This window comes from Somniosus microcephalus, unplaced genomic scaffold (genome assembly GCF_052327205.1).
Source record: "Somniosus microcephalus isolate GS21.2 unplaced genomic scaffold, FLI_Smic_1.0 unresolved_chr2, whole genome shotgun sequence".
NCBI classification, from domain to species: domain Eukaryota; kingdom Metazoa; phylum Chordata; class Chondrichthyes; order Squaliformes; family Somniosidae; genus Somniosus; species Somniosus microcephalus.
The window spans coordinates 14371080-14387608 of record NW_028225180.1 but is presented as its reverse complement, the minus strand read 5'-3'; the positions used below and the strand labels follow the sequence as shown (position 1 = coordinate 14387608).

General features: G+C 48.4%; 1 non-coding gene across 1 annotated transcript; it reads left to right on the top strand.

The window, feature by feature from the left end:
- The first annotated feature begins 1050 nt into the window (after nucleotides 1-1050).
- Nucleotides 1051-1123, top strand: trnat-ugu (transfer RNA threonine (anticodon UGU)). The gene has a single exon. It is a non-coding gene; the product is annotated as a tRNA-Thr (tRNA).
- Nucleotides 1124-16529: the final 15406 nt, after the last annotated feature.

Genomic DNA, 16529 nt, shown 5'->3' with positions numbered 1-16529 from the left:
TAAACTGGATTAATCCCATACTGCCTTACCAATGATTCGCAAAGCACGATGGACTACTTGACATACAGTGAATGGTTTAAATGTAAAAAGCTGATACAGGACTGTGGGAATGTAATACACATAGATAAGAGAGGACGAAACAGAATGTTTATAGAACAGAGTAGAGACAGTCTCAGGGCTGAATTTTGTTGAAAGCTAAAGTGAATTTTAAACAGAACTCTGTAAAAAGAAACAAATGACTTGTGTAACGTGTGATTGCCTAGTTTTCTGTATTCTCATAACGACTTGCAAGTTTATGAAAATGTATAAATATTGTAGCCCCGTGAGCCTAAGGGCTCACTCTAGAGGATGCTTCCTTGTGGGCAAACACAAAGGGTTTCTCAGAGTGAAGTCCAGTACCGGTGACCGGAATAAAACTTTACTTATTTTACAGTTTCTGACTTTGTGTATTACTGAGAAAGTGACAATAGACTGACCGGCGTGTTGAGTCTCCTAAAGCAGCGAACCTTGATCCCCCAAGTTAGGGGTAGATCCTCCTCACAGAAGCGAGGGGTTAACAACTGTTTCTCTCTGTCTCTCTCTTTCTGCCTCTTTCTCTCTCTATATATATCTCTGTCTCTTTCTGTCTCTCTCAGTCTGTTTCTTTCTCTCTGTGTCTCTCTGTGTCTCTCTCTGTCACAGAAACAGCAGGCGGCCATTCAGCCCCTCCAGCCTGTTCCGCCATTCGTTTAGATTACTGCTGGCCTGTATCTTAACTCCATCTACCCGCCTTGGTTCTGTAACCCTTAATACCACTGCCGAACAAAAGTAATAACTTTCAAAAGAGGAATGGGATAAATACTCGCGGGGCGATGGGGAAAGAGCTGGGGGGAGTGGGACTAATTGGATAGAATCTTTCAAAGAGCCGGCACAGGCACGGTGGGCCGAATGGCCTCCTCCTGTGCTGTATCATACTGTGAATGCTCAGGGATGAATCATCGTGAATGTTTAGTTGGGCACCACCTCCTTGTTAACAATAGTAAGATTAAAATAGGCATGTCATACACAGATGGCTCCATAGCTCAGGGGTTAGAGCACTGGTCTTGTAAACCAGGGGTCGTGAGTTCAAATCTCACTGGGGCCTACTCAATTTTGGCTTCTGTTTCTATATTCACCGTCAATTAGCAGCACGTCGACGAGAACCATTCTCTGAAAGAGGTAGCCATGGAAATAGTGGATGCATTGGTTGTCATCTTCCAAAATTCTATAGATCGTGGAACAGTTCCTGCAGATTGGAGGGTGGCAAATGTAACCCCACTATTTAAAAAAGGAGGGAGAGAGAAAACAGGGAACTACAGACTAGTTAGCCTAACATCAGTAGTAGGGTAAATGCTAGAGTCTATTATAAAGGATGTGATAACAGGACACTTAGAAAATATCAACGGGATGAGACAAAGTCAACATGGATTTATGAAAGGGAAATCGTGTTTGACAAACCTACTGGAGTTTTTTGAGGATGTAACTGATAGAATAGATAAGGGAGAACCAGTGGATGTGGTGTACTGTGTTTGGATTTTCAGAAGGCCTTTGATAAAGCCCCACATAAGAGGTTAGTGTGCAAAATTAAAGCACATGGGATTGGGGGTAATATACTGGCATTGATTGAAAATTGGTTAACAGACAGGAAACAGAGTAGGAATAAGTGGGTCTTTTTCGGGGTGGCAGGTGGTGACTAGTGGGGTACTGCAGGGATCAGTGCTTGGGCCCCAGCTATTCACAATGTAAGATCCGGATCATGGGCTCACACAGATTACCCAACAGGGCTTTAGAAGCTGTAAGGCTTTTATTAAAGAGCTACAGTTTTAAAGCATAATCAGATATTACATATGGTTTAAGCCGAGTATAATAGACGTACAACCCGTGACAGTAGGAGTGATCTACGACTCCCAAAGCAGAATGTCACGACCGGACGGATGGTTGGTTGGATGTCTGCTGAGGCAGCGTGGCGGTCTTGGGTCAGCAGGTCTCTGCAGTCAGTAACAGCAGTCACCTCTGTTGATTTGTCCCCCGAGCTGTTGGAGGTGCTAGGCGTGAGGCAGCATTGATCCACCTCAGAGGCTGAACTTAGTCAAGGTGTTAGGCCTGAGCCAGCATTGATTTCCACCTCAAAGAAGCCTTCACCCCTTGCTGTCTGACTTCTGCTCTCAGCCCACTATATTTATAGTTATTTCGGTGGGCCGTGATTTATTTAATGTCAATCACCGTTACTAATCTCCATCCCTGCGGGAAAACATCCCTCCCTGTCTCTTTCTACATGGCTGCCGAGCCTTTTCCTCTTATCTTTCTGAGGAATGTTTTGTCAAGTTTCTTCAAGGCCATTTTATGGCTTTGTGACTCCTTATTGGCCCAGAAATTCGGGTCCCCACGGGTGAGTACGTACGGGGTACTCACCCATAGGCCCAACGAAAGTGCCGGTTTCGTGCATGCACTGCGCGGGAATCCGGAACTTCCGTTGCCCTGAAAGAAGGCAGCGCGTGCGCATCGAACTTGCGTTTTTTTTCAGGTTTCTCCGGGAGGGTAAGTCTCCAGCAGTTACACATTTAAAAAGCAGGCGCAAGGCCTGCTTTTAACAAGATCAGTGGTGAATTAATTAAAATTAAAACATTTTTTCCACAGGTTTATTATTTTTAAATACTTTAAAGAAAGGTAAGTTTATTTTTAGCCCCATTAGAAAATGTAATTAATTTTTTCAAAAATTTAAATTATTGTTTAAAATAGTTATTTCATGTAATTTATAGTTATTTTAAAAATGTGATTTTAAAAAATGTATTTGAAGTTTTAGTGATGTTTTGGGGCTTATAGTATTTATAGGTTTGACAGCTCTTCCTGTCAATTTTATGAATGAAGCATTCCCTGCTACCATTGGCTCCCCATGGCCCACGTGATCCCAGGGGACGCATCGAACTAACTGCGCCACTGGGATACGCGAGCACTGCGCGCCGGCAGTTGGAGCAGGCCCAGGATCGGAATCCCACGCGGGCCCACAGCTCAACGGCCGGCGCGCTAGGTAAGTGCAGGTCGGGGGCTTGCACCCGCGGGAAGCCCCCCGACCCGAATTTCTGGGCCAATATCTAGCAGGTGCTATCCTCCCTGTTTCCTTGCATTATACGACCTCCTTATCATGTTGGTGTTTGTTAGTTGGTCTTGCTGACCATTCCCCCATTTGTTCCTGACTGCATTTTAATCTCTGTTCTAAGAGTCATACCTCATCTATGAATTGAATAGCCGTTTCTTACAATTCCCTTCTTTGAGAAGGAAATATCCTTATTGACTTCTTACCACTTGCTCTTAACTATTTTAGCTAATTCTAAGTTATTGGCTCGTCCCCCCGTCCGTTTGATTAGGTGCCGTAGGTAGCCTACCAGTATTACCAGGATTATCAGTATGGATCCTTGCCCTACTACTGAGAACAGGGTCAGCATCCTTAACCAAGGAGTTTGGCTAACAGTGTAGACTGATTCATACCACTTCTGTTCCCCTAGCTTTTGGATTTCTGATTCCATCTCCTCATTCCGCTGGGTCATTTTAACTAGGTGAGCTTCCGAGCTGCCAGTCCTTTCTAAGATTGATTTCAGGTTCAGAGACAATCGGGGAATCGGGCGGCTGAACTGGGTTACGGCCTCGAGCGCCTCGTTCTGCATGGAGGTGTTAACTCTCAGTTCTGTGATGTTGTGAGCCGAGACGGGGAGTAGGACGTGACCCCCCCTACTATGGTTGTTTGGGTCGGCTTAAAGCAGAAGGTAGAAACATAGAAACATACAGAAACATCGAAGATAGGAGCAGGAGTCGGCCATTCGGCCCCTCGAGCCTGCTCCGCCATTTAATGAGATCATGGCTGATCATCCAAATTCAGTGCCCTGTCCCTGCCTTCTCTCCATATCCCTTGATCCCTTTAACCTTAAGAAATATATCCAACTCCTTCTTGAATATATTTCATGAATTGGCCTCTACTGCCTTGTGTGGTAGAGAATTCCACAGGTTCAGCACTCTCTGGGTGAAGAAATTCCTCCTCATCTCTGTCCTAAATGGCTTACCCCTTATCCTTAGACTGTGACCCCTGATTCTGGACTCCCCCGCCATCGGGAACATCCTTCCAGCATCTAGTCTGTCTAGTCCTGTTAGAATTGTATAAGTTTCAATGAGATCCCCTCTCATTCTTCTAAACTCCAGTGAGTACAAGCCCAATCGACCCAATCTCTCCTCATACGTCATTCCTGCCATCCCAGGTAGCAGCCTGGTGAATCTTCGCTGCACTCCTTCCATGGCAAGAACATCCTTCCTCAGGTAAGGCGACCAAAACTGCACACAATACTCAAGGTGCGGTCTCACCAAGGCCCTGTACAACTGCAGCAAGACATCCTTGTTCCTGTACTCAAACCCTCTCGCTACAAAGGCCAACATACCATTTGCCTTCTTAACCGCCTGCTGCACCTGCATGCTTACCTTCAGCGACTGGTGCACAAGGACACCCAGGTCTCGTTGCACTTCCCCTCTGGAGGGCTCTGGATGGGACATTCCTGATCCCCATGTTTCATCGTCTTGGCGTTGGTGGCAACACAGTACTTTCCCATCTAGAGGTAGGAATATTTTGCGCTGTCTGCCCCCCATCGCCGGATGTTTATGTCGCATGTGGGCTGTTATAAATCTCATCATCATGAAGAAACGACTCATGAAATAACACTGGACGGCCAGCTGGTGGCGCCGTCCAAGGAGTATAAATACTCGGGCGTGGGCCCAGCTTGCCCAGGGACATTTTGTAAGACAAGGAACTAATGAAGTACAACTAGACCTCCATGTTCTGAAACAAGTTGATTAAAGCCTTGCTTTATACTCAAACCATGTGCGTAGTGAGTTTTATTACATCATGGGCGACTCCGGATCCAGGGTGAAGCCACAGGCTGGCTTTCCCCAGATTCCTTACATCGCAGGGGCACAAATTAGGCCCCTCCTCGCTCGGAGCAGCATTCGGTGTTGGGGCTATCCCATCCCCGAGTAGTTGTCTCTATCCTATTACTAGTGCTCGAGGGGGGCCTCCTCTGCTCCCTCGTTCTCTGAGGATCTGTGTGTGGGGGCTGGAACCGGGGATTCAGATTCCGCCATTGATCGGGCGATCACGCACACTGGCATCTTGTCTGCCTCAGGCCCCCCCCCCCCCCCCCAATAACGAAGGTGGAACCGGGGGAGCAGAGAATAGGGCTCTGTCCGAAACCGTCCCAACAAGAGTCGGGATCTGCCGCTTTAACTTTGGAGACAGCTGCCACTACCGCTCACTGTTGGCCAATTTGTACCTGAAGCTGTTTGATTTTTTTTCTAGGAACAGGGCGTGGTCTGCCCCGGGGGGAGGCGGTGCTTTGCTGTCGATTCAGTTCCCTCACTGCCCCTCTCGCGTCTTCCAACTCCTCCCTCAACCTACGGCTCTCTGCCTGTAACTCAATGTCATTATCTAGAATCTGGTCGAGCTTCCTTTGGGCGCGCTGTGCTTCCTCATTCTCTCTTTGTTCCCGGGCCAGCTGGGTGCGGAGCTCGGACTTGTCCTGCTTCAGCTGACGCGTTAACTCCCTTAACCCTTTAGTCTCCAGATTTACTTGTTCAGCAAACAGGTGTTGGATTGCAAAAATAGGCCTGTGAATCAAAGCCTGAATCGTCTAGTCTTTAAATATATTAATCAAAGCTGTAGGTAGGGCTGTAGTACTAGAAATCATTCAAAGGATGTTTAGCTTCACATATTAGGAAATATATATAAAATGTACATGTAGCATTTAGGCAGCTGCGAAGCATGATGGGATACTTGACCATCATATTAACCCTCTTAACCAAGTACTGTAGAAATAACATATTTACTAGACTCTTTGGCCCCGATTTTCTGGCAGCCGTCCGGCGGCTTTTCTTGCGGCCGGTGGCCGAAAATCGCCGAAATAGCGGGTCGCGACCCCCCCCACACATGATTCCCCGCCCCGTCCGACTTTCAGACCGCCGTCTCTCCGCGACCCGCTTCAGTCTCGCCCGCCGCTGGCGGGACTGGCCGTCGGAGCACTAGTTACCACTTATTTCCATGTTTAAGCCGATTTTCAGGGGCCGTTGCGATTTTGTGGTGTTCGCCACGCTAAACACGCCTGCGGGGAACCCCGCTGATGAAACCTGGCGTGAAGCTTGCCGCATTGTTTGCTCTCAGCTGCAGGTCATTCGGGAAAGCTGCGATTTAAAGGGACAGCACTTGTATGTTGAAGGACCTTGTTGTTGCAGGTTTGGGGCTACTTGTTCAAGGTTTAGGCACAGCTGTGGAAGGTTGGAGCCTCACACACTTCTCCAATGTGAACTCCTGGGAAGCCCCTCTCGCCACCCTCACTCAGCGCTTCCTCAGCGGAGGCATCTACGACAAGCATGGGACGCCTTTTTTTCCTTCCCTTCTTGCCATTAGAGGATCTCCAGCAGCAGAGGCGGCAGCAGCAGAACCAGGAACAGCAGGATGAGCACCAGGAGCACCAGGCTGCTGCTCACTCACCTGAAGCTGCACAGGCCAGAAGGGGCCAGCGCTTGGAAGTAGTTTGAGAGCGCCTTGCTGCGCTTTAGGGGGCCATGGGGACCCGTTTCTGCACTGGCAGTCCTACTCAGAAGGACTTCCATGAAGGTCTGGTTTCTCTGTTCAATAGATGGCCAATGCTCCTCAAGAGATGTCATTCTCTTATGAGCACTCACCATGTTTTCCGTACCCTGGCGAGTTATCTCCTCCATGGAGGTTGCCAACCTTTCATGGTGATGCGTTCATGCACCAATGACTCCACAAAGGCTCTGCTCGTGGTCGCTATGGACTCCTCCATTCGCTCCACACTCGCAGCGACCCTGGAGACAAAACCTGCCAGAGACTCCTGCATCTGTGCATGGAGATCCATCACCTCTTCTCTTGCGGATGGACCCAGAGGCAGAGGGTCGACATGCAGCGCAGCTGAGCTGAGCTGGCAGAGTCCTGCACCCTCTGACGAGGACTCTCCACTGCTGTCCCTGTCTCCAGAACCTGCTGAGGCTCACTTGTGAGCTGTGAAACACCAGGTGACAACACTACTCTATGTCCCGAAGGTCCCCCCGAGGTGTGAGTGTCTGCGCTGGTGCTGGGTGCGCTTACTTCTGCTGACACTGCGCCCTCTGAGGAGTCTGGCTGCACAGCCTCTTCCTCCTCCACAGTGGGGATGGGGGCTCTGGATGGTCCTGTGGGGGAGTAGAGGAAGGAGTTAGAGATGTGATGCCAAGGTGACATGCACATTCGAGTTGACACCTGCTGACACCTGCATCCATGCAGCCTTGGTCTCAGTGGGAGGCCTCTTCCTGCCTGACCTAGGGAAGGGGACCTCCCTGTGGGCCCTAACCCCATCCAATAATGCCTGCAGTGAAGCCTCATCGAATTTGGAGGCAGCTCAGGGTCTGGCACTGGCCACAGCTGCTGCAGGCTCTTCTGCCATCCTGTATGGTTCGTTTGGAAGCCTTCAGAGGAAGCAATGCTTGCTGTGGGCCTTGAAAGCACCACAAATGATGACATCATACTGTGGGGCTTTCTGACTAGAAATGGACAATTAGCAAGGCTGCCCACACGCTGGGAATTAATTGGCCACTTGAGGGAAAATTGCGTGGAGCTGGCTGACACATTTTTTTGTGGGTCAGAACCCCACATTCGGGGGAATCCGACCATTTCCCACACAAGTCACAAAATCGGGCCCTTTGAGTCCTCTGCACAACTCGCTTTCGCACCCATCTTTGTATCATCTGCAAACTTGGCTATATTACACTCGGTCCCTTCATCCAAGTCATTAATGTAGATTGTAAATAGTTGGGGCCCCAGCACCGATCCCTGTGGCACCCCACTAGTTACCGTTTGCCAACCGGAAAATGACACATTTATCCCGACTCTCTGCTTTCTGTCAATTAGTCAATCCTCTATCCATGCTAATATATTACCCCCAACTCCGTGAGCTCGTATCTTATGCAGTAACCTTTTATGTGGCACCTTATCGAATGCCTTCTGGAAATCCAAATACAGATTCGCACAAGTACAGACCGTAATATGTTTGATAATTCACTTCATTTATAACGAACAAAACAATAATCTTAAACATTAATCTTAAAAATTCTGCCACATCCAACGTGATCCCACCACCAAACACATCTTCCCCTCACCTCCCCTTTCAGCATTCCGAAGGGACCGCTCCCTCCGCGACACCCTGGTCCACTCCTCAATCACCCCCAACAGCCCTGCTCCTTCACCCGGCACCTTCCCGTGTAAGCGCAGGAGATGTAACACCTGCCCCTATACCTCCCCCCTTCCCACTGTCCAGGGCCCCAAACACCCCTTCCAGGTGAAACAGCGATTTACTTGTACTTCTTGCAATCTAGTATACTGTATTCGCTGCTCACGATGCGGTCTCCTCTACACTGGGGAGACCAACCGCAGATTGGGCGACCGCTTTGCGGAACACCTTCGTTCAGTCCGTAAGGGTGACCCCGAGCTTCCGGTCGCCTGTCACTTTAATTCACCGCTTCACTCCCACTCTGATCTCTCTGTCCTCGGGCTATTGCATTGTTCCAATGAAGCTCAACGTAAGCTCGAGGAACAGCACCTCATCTTTCGATTGGGCTCTTTACAGCCTGCCGGACTCAACATTGAGTTCAACAATTTCAGACCATAACCCCTGTCCCCCCCATTTTTCATGCAGTATTATTTTGTCATTCCCATTTGCAACATTTTATCTTTCCTGCCTCTTACAAAAGCACAGATTATTCCTTCAATCCCTCCCTGCCCCGCTGTCTCTGTACCTGCTTAATATCTGTTACATCTCCAGCTTTTTCCAGTTCTGATGAAGGGTCCCAGACCTGAAACGTTAACTCTGTTTCTCTCTCCACAGATGCTGCCTGGCCTGCTGAGTGTTTCCAGCATTTTCTGTTGTTATTTCAGATTTCCAGCATCCGCAGTATTTTGCTATTGTAATAATGTTAAACACCCTAACGAACAAAATATTAATCTTAAATACTTTAAACAATCGAACATTAATTTTGTTTTTATTCATTCTTGAGATGTGGGCGTCGCTGGCAAGGCCCGGCATTTATTGCCCATCCCTAGTTGCCCTTGAGAAGGTGGTGGTGAGCCGCCGCCTTGAACCGCTGCAGTCCGTGTGGTGAAGGTGCTCCCACAGTGCTGTTAGGGAGGGAGTTCCAGGATTTTGATCCAGCGACGATGAAGGAACGGCGATATACTTCCAAGTCAGGATGGTATGTGACTTGGAGGGGAACTTGGAGGTGGTGGTGTTCCCATGCACCTGCTGCCCTTGTCCTTCTAGGTGGTAGAGGTCGCGGGTTTGGGAGGTGCTGCCGAAGAAGCCTTGGCGAGTTGCTGCAGTGCACCTTGTAGATGGTACACACTGCAGCCACGGTGCGCCGGTGGTGGAGGGAGTGAATGTTTAAGGTGGTGGATGGGGTGCCAATCAAGCGGGCTGCTTTGTCCTGGATGGTGTCGAGCTTCTTGAGTGTTGTTGGAGCTGCACTCATCCAGGCAAGTGGAGAGTATTCCATCACACTCCTGACTTGTGCCTTGTAGATGGTGGAAAGGCTTTGGGGAGTCAGGAGGTGAGACACTCACCACAGAATACTCAGCCTCTGACCTGCTCTTGTTGCCACAGTATTTATGTGGCTGGTCCAGTTAAGTTTCTGGTCAATGGTGACCCCCAGGATGTTGATGGTGGGGGATTCGGTGATGGTAATGCCGTTGAATGTCAAGGGGAGGTGGTTAGACTCTCGCTTGTTGGAGATAGTCATTGCCTGGCACTTGTGTGGTGCGAATGTTACCTGCCACTTATCAGCCCAAGTCTGAACGTCGTCCGGGTCTTGTTGCATGCGGGCATGGACTGCTTCATTATCTGAGGAGTTGTGAATGGCACTGAACACTGTGCAGTCATCAGCGAACATCCCCATTTCTGACCTTATGTTGGAGGGAAGGTCATTAATGAAGCAGCTGAAGATGGTTGGGCCTAGGACACTGCCCTGAGGAACTCCTGCAATGATGTCCTGGGGCTGAGATGATTGACCTTCAATCACCACAACCATCTTCCTTTGTGCTAGGTATGACTCCAGCCAGTGGAGAGTTTTCCCCCGAATTCCCATTGACTTCAGTTTTACTAGGGCTCCTTGATGCCACACTCGATCAAATGCTGCCTTGATGTCAAGGGCAGTCACTCTCACCTCACCTCTGGAACTCAGCTCCTTTGTCCATGTTTGGACCAAGGCTGTAATGAGGTCGGGAGCCAAGTGGTCCTGGCGGAACCCAAACTGAGCATCAGTGAACAGGTTGTTGGTAAAGTGCCGCTTGATAGCACTGTCGATGACACCTTCCATCACTTTGCTGATGATTGAGATTAGACTGACGGAGAGGTAATTGGCCAGATTGGATTTGTCCTGCTTTTTGTGGACAAATACAATCCAGCCAATCCAGTGAGAGGAGAGGAGAAGGAGGGGGGAAGGGGAGAAGGAGAGGGGAAAGGGAAGAAGGAGAGAGAGGAGGGGAGAAGGAGAGGGGGGGAAGGGTGGAGGAGGAAGGGGAAGGGAGAGTGGAAAAAGGTGGTGGGAGGAGAGGGATAAGAGGGTGAAGGAGAAAGGAGAAGGAAGGGAAGAAAGAGACAGTGAAGGGGAGAAAGAGAGAGGAAAGGGGAGGAGAGAGGGAATGGGAGAAGGAGAGAGGGAAGGGGAGGAGAGAGGGAAGGGGAGAAGGAGAGAGGGAAGGGGAGAAGGGGAGAGGAAATGGGAGGAGAGAGAGAGGGGATGAGAGAAGGACAGAGGGAAGGGGAGAAGGAGAGAGGGAAGGGGAGAAGGAAAGAGGGAATGGGAGAAAGAGAGGGGGAATGGGAGAAGGAGCGAGAGAATGGAAGGAGAGAGGGAAGGGGAGAAGGAGAGGGAATGGGAGAAGGAGAGGGAAGGGGAGAAGGAGAGAGAGAAGGGGAGAAGGAGAGAGGGAAGGGGAGAAGGAGAGAGGGAAGGGGAGAAGGAGAGAGGGAAGGGGAGAAGGAGGGAGGGAAGGGGAGAAGGAGAGAGAGGGGAGGAAGAGGACTATTTGCATTGGACGATCTCCTGGATTAAAACAAAGAAGATTGCTTAATAAGAACTATCACTGTTTGTAATCTCTCATTGAGCCTGTCTTCTGAACAAAACATCCCAGAGCGGAACAGTCTCCGGTATCCTGGGAAACGGCAGAGTTTGCAATGGGTCTGTTATTAAAAAATGATATGCTTGGGAATCGCTGTAAACACACCCCTCACCCCCAGACCCACCCAAACCCACCACCCCAACCAGACGTCTCGCTCAGATGTCTGTGTCGCTCGCCTAAGGTCGTCCTGCTCTCCCCGGCCCAGCACTTCGACTCGGGGGGGCTTCGCCGCGCCTCTCTGCCGGGTTTCCCGTCGGCACTGCAGGTAGACGTTGACAGGATGGGCGTAAGCCAAGGTTACCAGGACGACGAGCCCAATGTTCATCTGTGTCGAAAGGGCAAACTGAGAGAGAGAGAGAGTGTTATTGTTCAGGCAATGGCAATCTCGAACCCTCACCATCGAATCATGGAAAGTACAGCACAGGAGGAGGCCATTCGGCCCATCGAGTCTGCCCCGGCTCTTTCGAAGAACGATCCAGTCACTCCCACTCTCCCCGCTCTTTCCCCACATCCCTGCAATTTCTTCTCCTTCCAGTATTGATTAAGTTTCTGAAGGCTACTGTTAACTCTGTTTCCACCGCACTATCAGGAAGTGCATCCCAAATCCTAACCACTCGTCACGTAAACTAGTTATCCCTCATGTCGTCACAATAAACAATAACAACTTGCATTTATATGGCGCCTTTAACAGACTAAAACGTCCCAAGGTGATTTGTAGGAGCGTTTTCAAAACAAAATTTGCCAATCACCTTAAATCTGTGCCCTCTGGTTATCGACCCTTCAGCCATTGGAAAGATCTGAACCCTTCATGATTTTGAACACTTCAATCAAATCTCCTCTCAGCCTTCTCTGCTCGACAGAGAACAATCCCAGCTTCTCCAGTCTCTCCACGTAACTGAAGTTCCTCATCCCTGGTGCCATTCTGGTCAATCTCCCCTTAACCTTCTCTGCTCTAAGGAGAACAATCCCAGCTTCTCCAGTCTCTCCACATAACTGTAATAGAAACATAGAAACATAGAAGATAGGAGCAGGAGTAGGCCATTCGGCCCTTCGAGCCTGCTCTGCCATTCAATGAGATCATGGCTGATTATCCAAATTCAGTACCCTGTCCCTGCCTTCTCCCCATATCCCTTGATCCCTTTAGCCTTAAGAAATATATCCAACTCTTTCTTTAATATATTTAATGAACTGGCCTCCACCGCCCTCTGTGGCAGAGAATTCCACAGGTTCACCACTCTCTGGGTGAAGAAATTCCTCCTCATTTCAGTCCGAAATGGCTTACCGCTTATCCTTAGACTGTGACCCCTGGTTCTGGACTCCCCGGCCATCAGAAACATCCTTCCTGCATCTAGTCTGTCCAGGCCTGACAGAATTTTATAGGTTTCAATGAGATCCCCTCTCAATCTTCTAAACTCCAGTGAGTATAAGCCCAATCGACACAATCTCTCCTCGTACGTCATTCCTGCCATCCCAGGTATCAGCCTGGTGAATCTTCACTGCACTCCCTCCATGGCAAGAACATCCTTCCTCAGGTAAGGCGACCAAAACTGCACACAATACTCAAGATGTGGTCTCACCAAGGCCCTGTACAACTGTAGCAAGACATCCTTGTTCCTGTACTCGGACCCTCTTGCTACTCGACTTATTCGACTAAAAACAAGGGCATATAAGGTAGCCAAATCTAGTGGGAGGATAGAGGATTGGGAAAACTTTAAAAGACAACAAAAAATAACAAAAAGATTGATTAAGAAAGGGAAGATAGATTATGAAAGTAAATTAGCAAAAAATATAAAAACAGATAGTAAGAGTTTTTATAGTTATATAAAAAGAAAAAGGGTGGCTAAAGTAAATGTTGGTCCCTTAGAGGATGAGACCGGGAAATTAATGGTGGGAAATATGGAGATGGCAAAAACACTGAATGAATATTTTGTATCAGTCTTTACAGTAGAAGACACTAAGAATATCCCAACACTGGACAAACAGGGGGCTAAAGGGGGGGAGGAGCTAAACATGATCAAAATCACTAAGGAAGTAGTACTCGGTAAAATAATGGGACTCAAGGCGGATAAATCACCTGGACCTGATGGCTTACATCCTAGGGTCTTGAGGGAAGTGGCGGTAGGGATTGTGGATGCATTGGTAATAATTTTCCAAAACTCCCTGGACTCGGCAAAGGTCCTGGCAGACTGGAAAACTGCTAATTTAACACCCTTATTTAAAAAGGGCAGTAGACAGAAGGCAGGAAACTATAGACCGGTTAGCCTATCATCTGTGGTAGGTAAAATTTTGGAGTCCATTATTAAGGAGACAGTAACAGGACATTTGGATAATTATAATTTAATAGGACAAAGTCAGCATGGTTATATGAAGGGGAAGTCATGTTTGACAAATTTGCTGGAGTTCTTTGAGGAAGTAATGTATAGGGTGGATAAAGGGGAACCAGTGGACGTAGTGTATTTAGACTTCCAAAAGGCATTTGACAAGGTGCCACACAAAAGATTATTGCTTAAGATAAAAAATCACGGGATTGGGGGTAATATTCTGGCATGGATAGAGGATTGGCTATCTAACAGAAGGCAGAGAGTTGGGATAAATGGTTCATTCTCAGACTGGCAATCAGTAACTAGTGGTGTTCCGCAGAGGTCAGTGCTGGGTCCCCAACTCTTTACAATCTATATTAACGATTTGGAGGAGGGGACCGAGTGTAACATATCAAAGTTTGCAGATGATACTAAGATGGGAGGGAAAGTCGTGAGTGAGGAGAACATAAAAAACCTGCAAGGGGACATCGACAGGCTAAGTAAGTGGGCAGAGATTTGGCAGATGGAATACAATACTGGAAAGTGTGAGGTTATGCACTTTGGCAGGAAAAATCGTAGAGCAAGTTATTATCTTAATGGCAAGAAACTGGAAAGTACTGAAGTACAAAGGGATCTGGGGGTCCTGGTGCACGAAACTCAAAAGGTTAGTATGCAGGTGCAGCAAGTGATTAAGAAGGCCAATGGAATGTTGGCTTTCATTGCTAGGGGGATAGAATATAAAAATAGGGAGGTATTGCTTCAGTTGTACAAGGTATTGGTGAGACCGCACCTGGAATACTGCATACAGTTTTGGTGTCCATACTTAAGAAAAGACATACTTGCTCTCGAGTCACTACAAAGAAGGTTCACTCGGTTAATCCCGGGGATGAGGGGATGGACATATGAGGAGAGGTTGAGTAGATTGGGACTCTACTCATTGGAGTTCAGAAGAATGAGAGGCGATCTTATTGAAACATATAAGATTGTGAAGGGGTTGGATCGGGTGGATGCGGGGAAGATGTTCCCGATGATGGGTGAAACTAGAACTAGGGGGCATAGTCTTAGAATAAGGGGCTGCTCTTTCAAAACTGAGATGAGGACGAACTACTTCACTCAGAGGGTGGTAGGTCCATGGAATATGCTGCCCCAAAAAGCTGTAGAAGCTACATCATTACATAACTTTAAAACAGAAATAGACAGTTTCCTAGAAGTAAAGGGAATTAAGGGTTACGGGGAGCGGGCAGGAATTTGGACATGAGTCTAGGTTCGGATCGGTCATGGCCCTGTGGGTAGCGGAGCGGGTCCAGGGGCCGTGTAGCCTGATCCTGCTCCTATTTTGTGTGTCTAATTCTGTCAGATTCAGGAGATGGTTCTGTGATAGTGGACTGGCGGTTAGGATCAGATCAGCCATGATCTTATTGAATGGCGGAGTAGGCTCGAGGGGCCGATTGGCCTACTCCTGCTCCTATTTCTTATGTTCTTATGTTCTTATGCTACGAAGGCCAACATACCATTTGCCTTCTTAACCGCCTGCTGCACCTGCATGCTTACCTTCAGCGACTGGTGCACAAGAACACCCAGGTCTCTTTGCACTTCCCCTTCTCCCAATCTATTGCTGTTCAGATAATAATCTGCCTTCCTGTTTTTGCCACCAAAGTGGATAACCTCACATTTATCCACATTAAAGTGCATTTGCCATGTTTCTGCCCAATCACCCAACCTGTCCAAATTGTACTGGAGTTTCAGGACATCCTCCTCACAGCTTACCCTCCCACCCAGCTTTGTGTCGTCTGCAAATTTGGAGATATTACATCCAATTCCCTCGTCCAGATCATTAATATATATTGTGAAAAGCTGGGGTCCTAGGACCGATCCCTGCGGTACCCCACTAGTCACTGCCTGCCACTCGGAAAACGACCCGTTTATTCCAACTCTTTGCTTTCTGTCCGCCAACCAGTTCTCTATCCAAGTCAATACCTTGCCCCCAATCCCATGTGCCTTAATTTTGCACGCTAATCTCTTATGCGGGACCTTATCGAAAGCCTTCTGAAAGTCAAAATACACCACATCCACTGGTTCTCCCTTATCTATTTTACCAGTTACATCCTCAAAAAATTCCAGTCGATTAGTCAAGCATGATTTACCTTTTGTAATCCCACATCCCTGGTACCATTCTGGTCAATCTCCCCTTAACCTTCTCTGCTCTAAGGAGAACAACACCAGCTTCTCCAGTCTCTCCACGTAACTGAAGCCCCTCATCCCTGGTACCATTCTGGTCAATCTCCCCTTAACCTTCTCTGCTCTAAGGAGAACAACCCCAGCTTCTCCAGTCTCTCCACGTAACTGAAGTCCCTCATCCCCTAGTGCCATTCTGGTCAATCTCCCCTTAACCTTCTCTGCTCTAAGGAGAACAATCCCAGCTTCTCCAGTCTCTCCACGTAACTGAAGCCCTTCATCCTTGGTACCATTCTGCTCAATCTCCCCTTAACCTTCTCTGCTCTAAGGAGAACAACCCCAACTTCTCCAGTCTCTCCACATAACTGAAGTCCCTCATCCCTGGTACCATTCTGGTCAATCTCCCCTTAACCTTCTCTGCTCCAAGGAGAACAATCCCAGCTTCTCCAGTCTCTCCACATAACTGAAGTCCCTCATCCCTGGTACCATTCTGGTGTATCGCCCCTTAACCTTCTCTGCTCTAAGGAGAACAATCCCAGCTTCTCCAGGCTCTCCACGTAACTGAAGTCCCTCATCCCTGGTACCCTTCTGGTCAATCTCCCCTTAACCTTCTCTGCTCTAAGGAGAACAATCCCAGCTTCTCCAGTCTCTCCACGTAACTGAAGTCCCTCATCCCTGGTACCATTCTGGTCAATCTCCCCTTAACCTTCTCTGCTCTAAGGAGAACAACCCCAGCTTCCCCAGTCTCTCCACGTAACTGAAGTCCCTCATCCCTGGTACCATTCTGGTCAATCTCCCCTTAACCTTCTCTGCTCCAAGGAGAACAACCCCAGCTA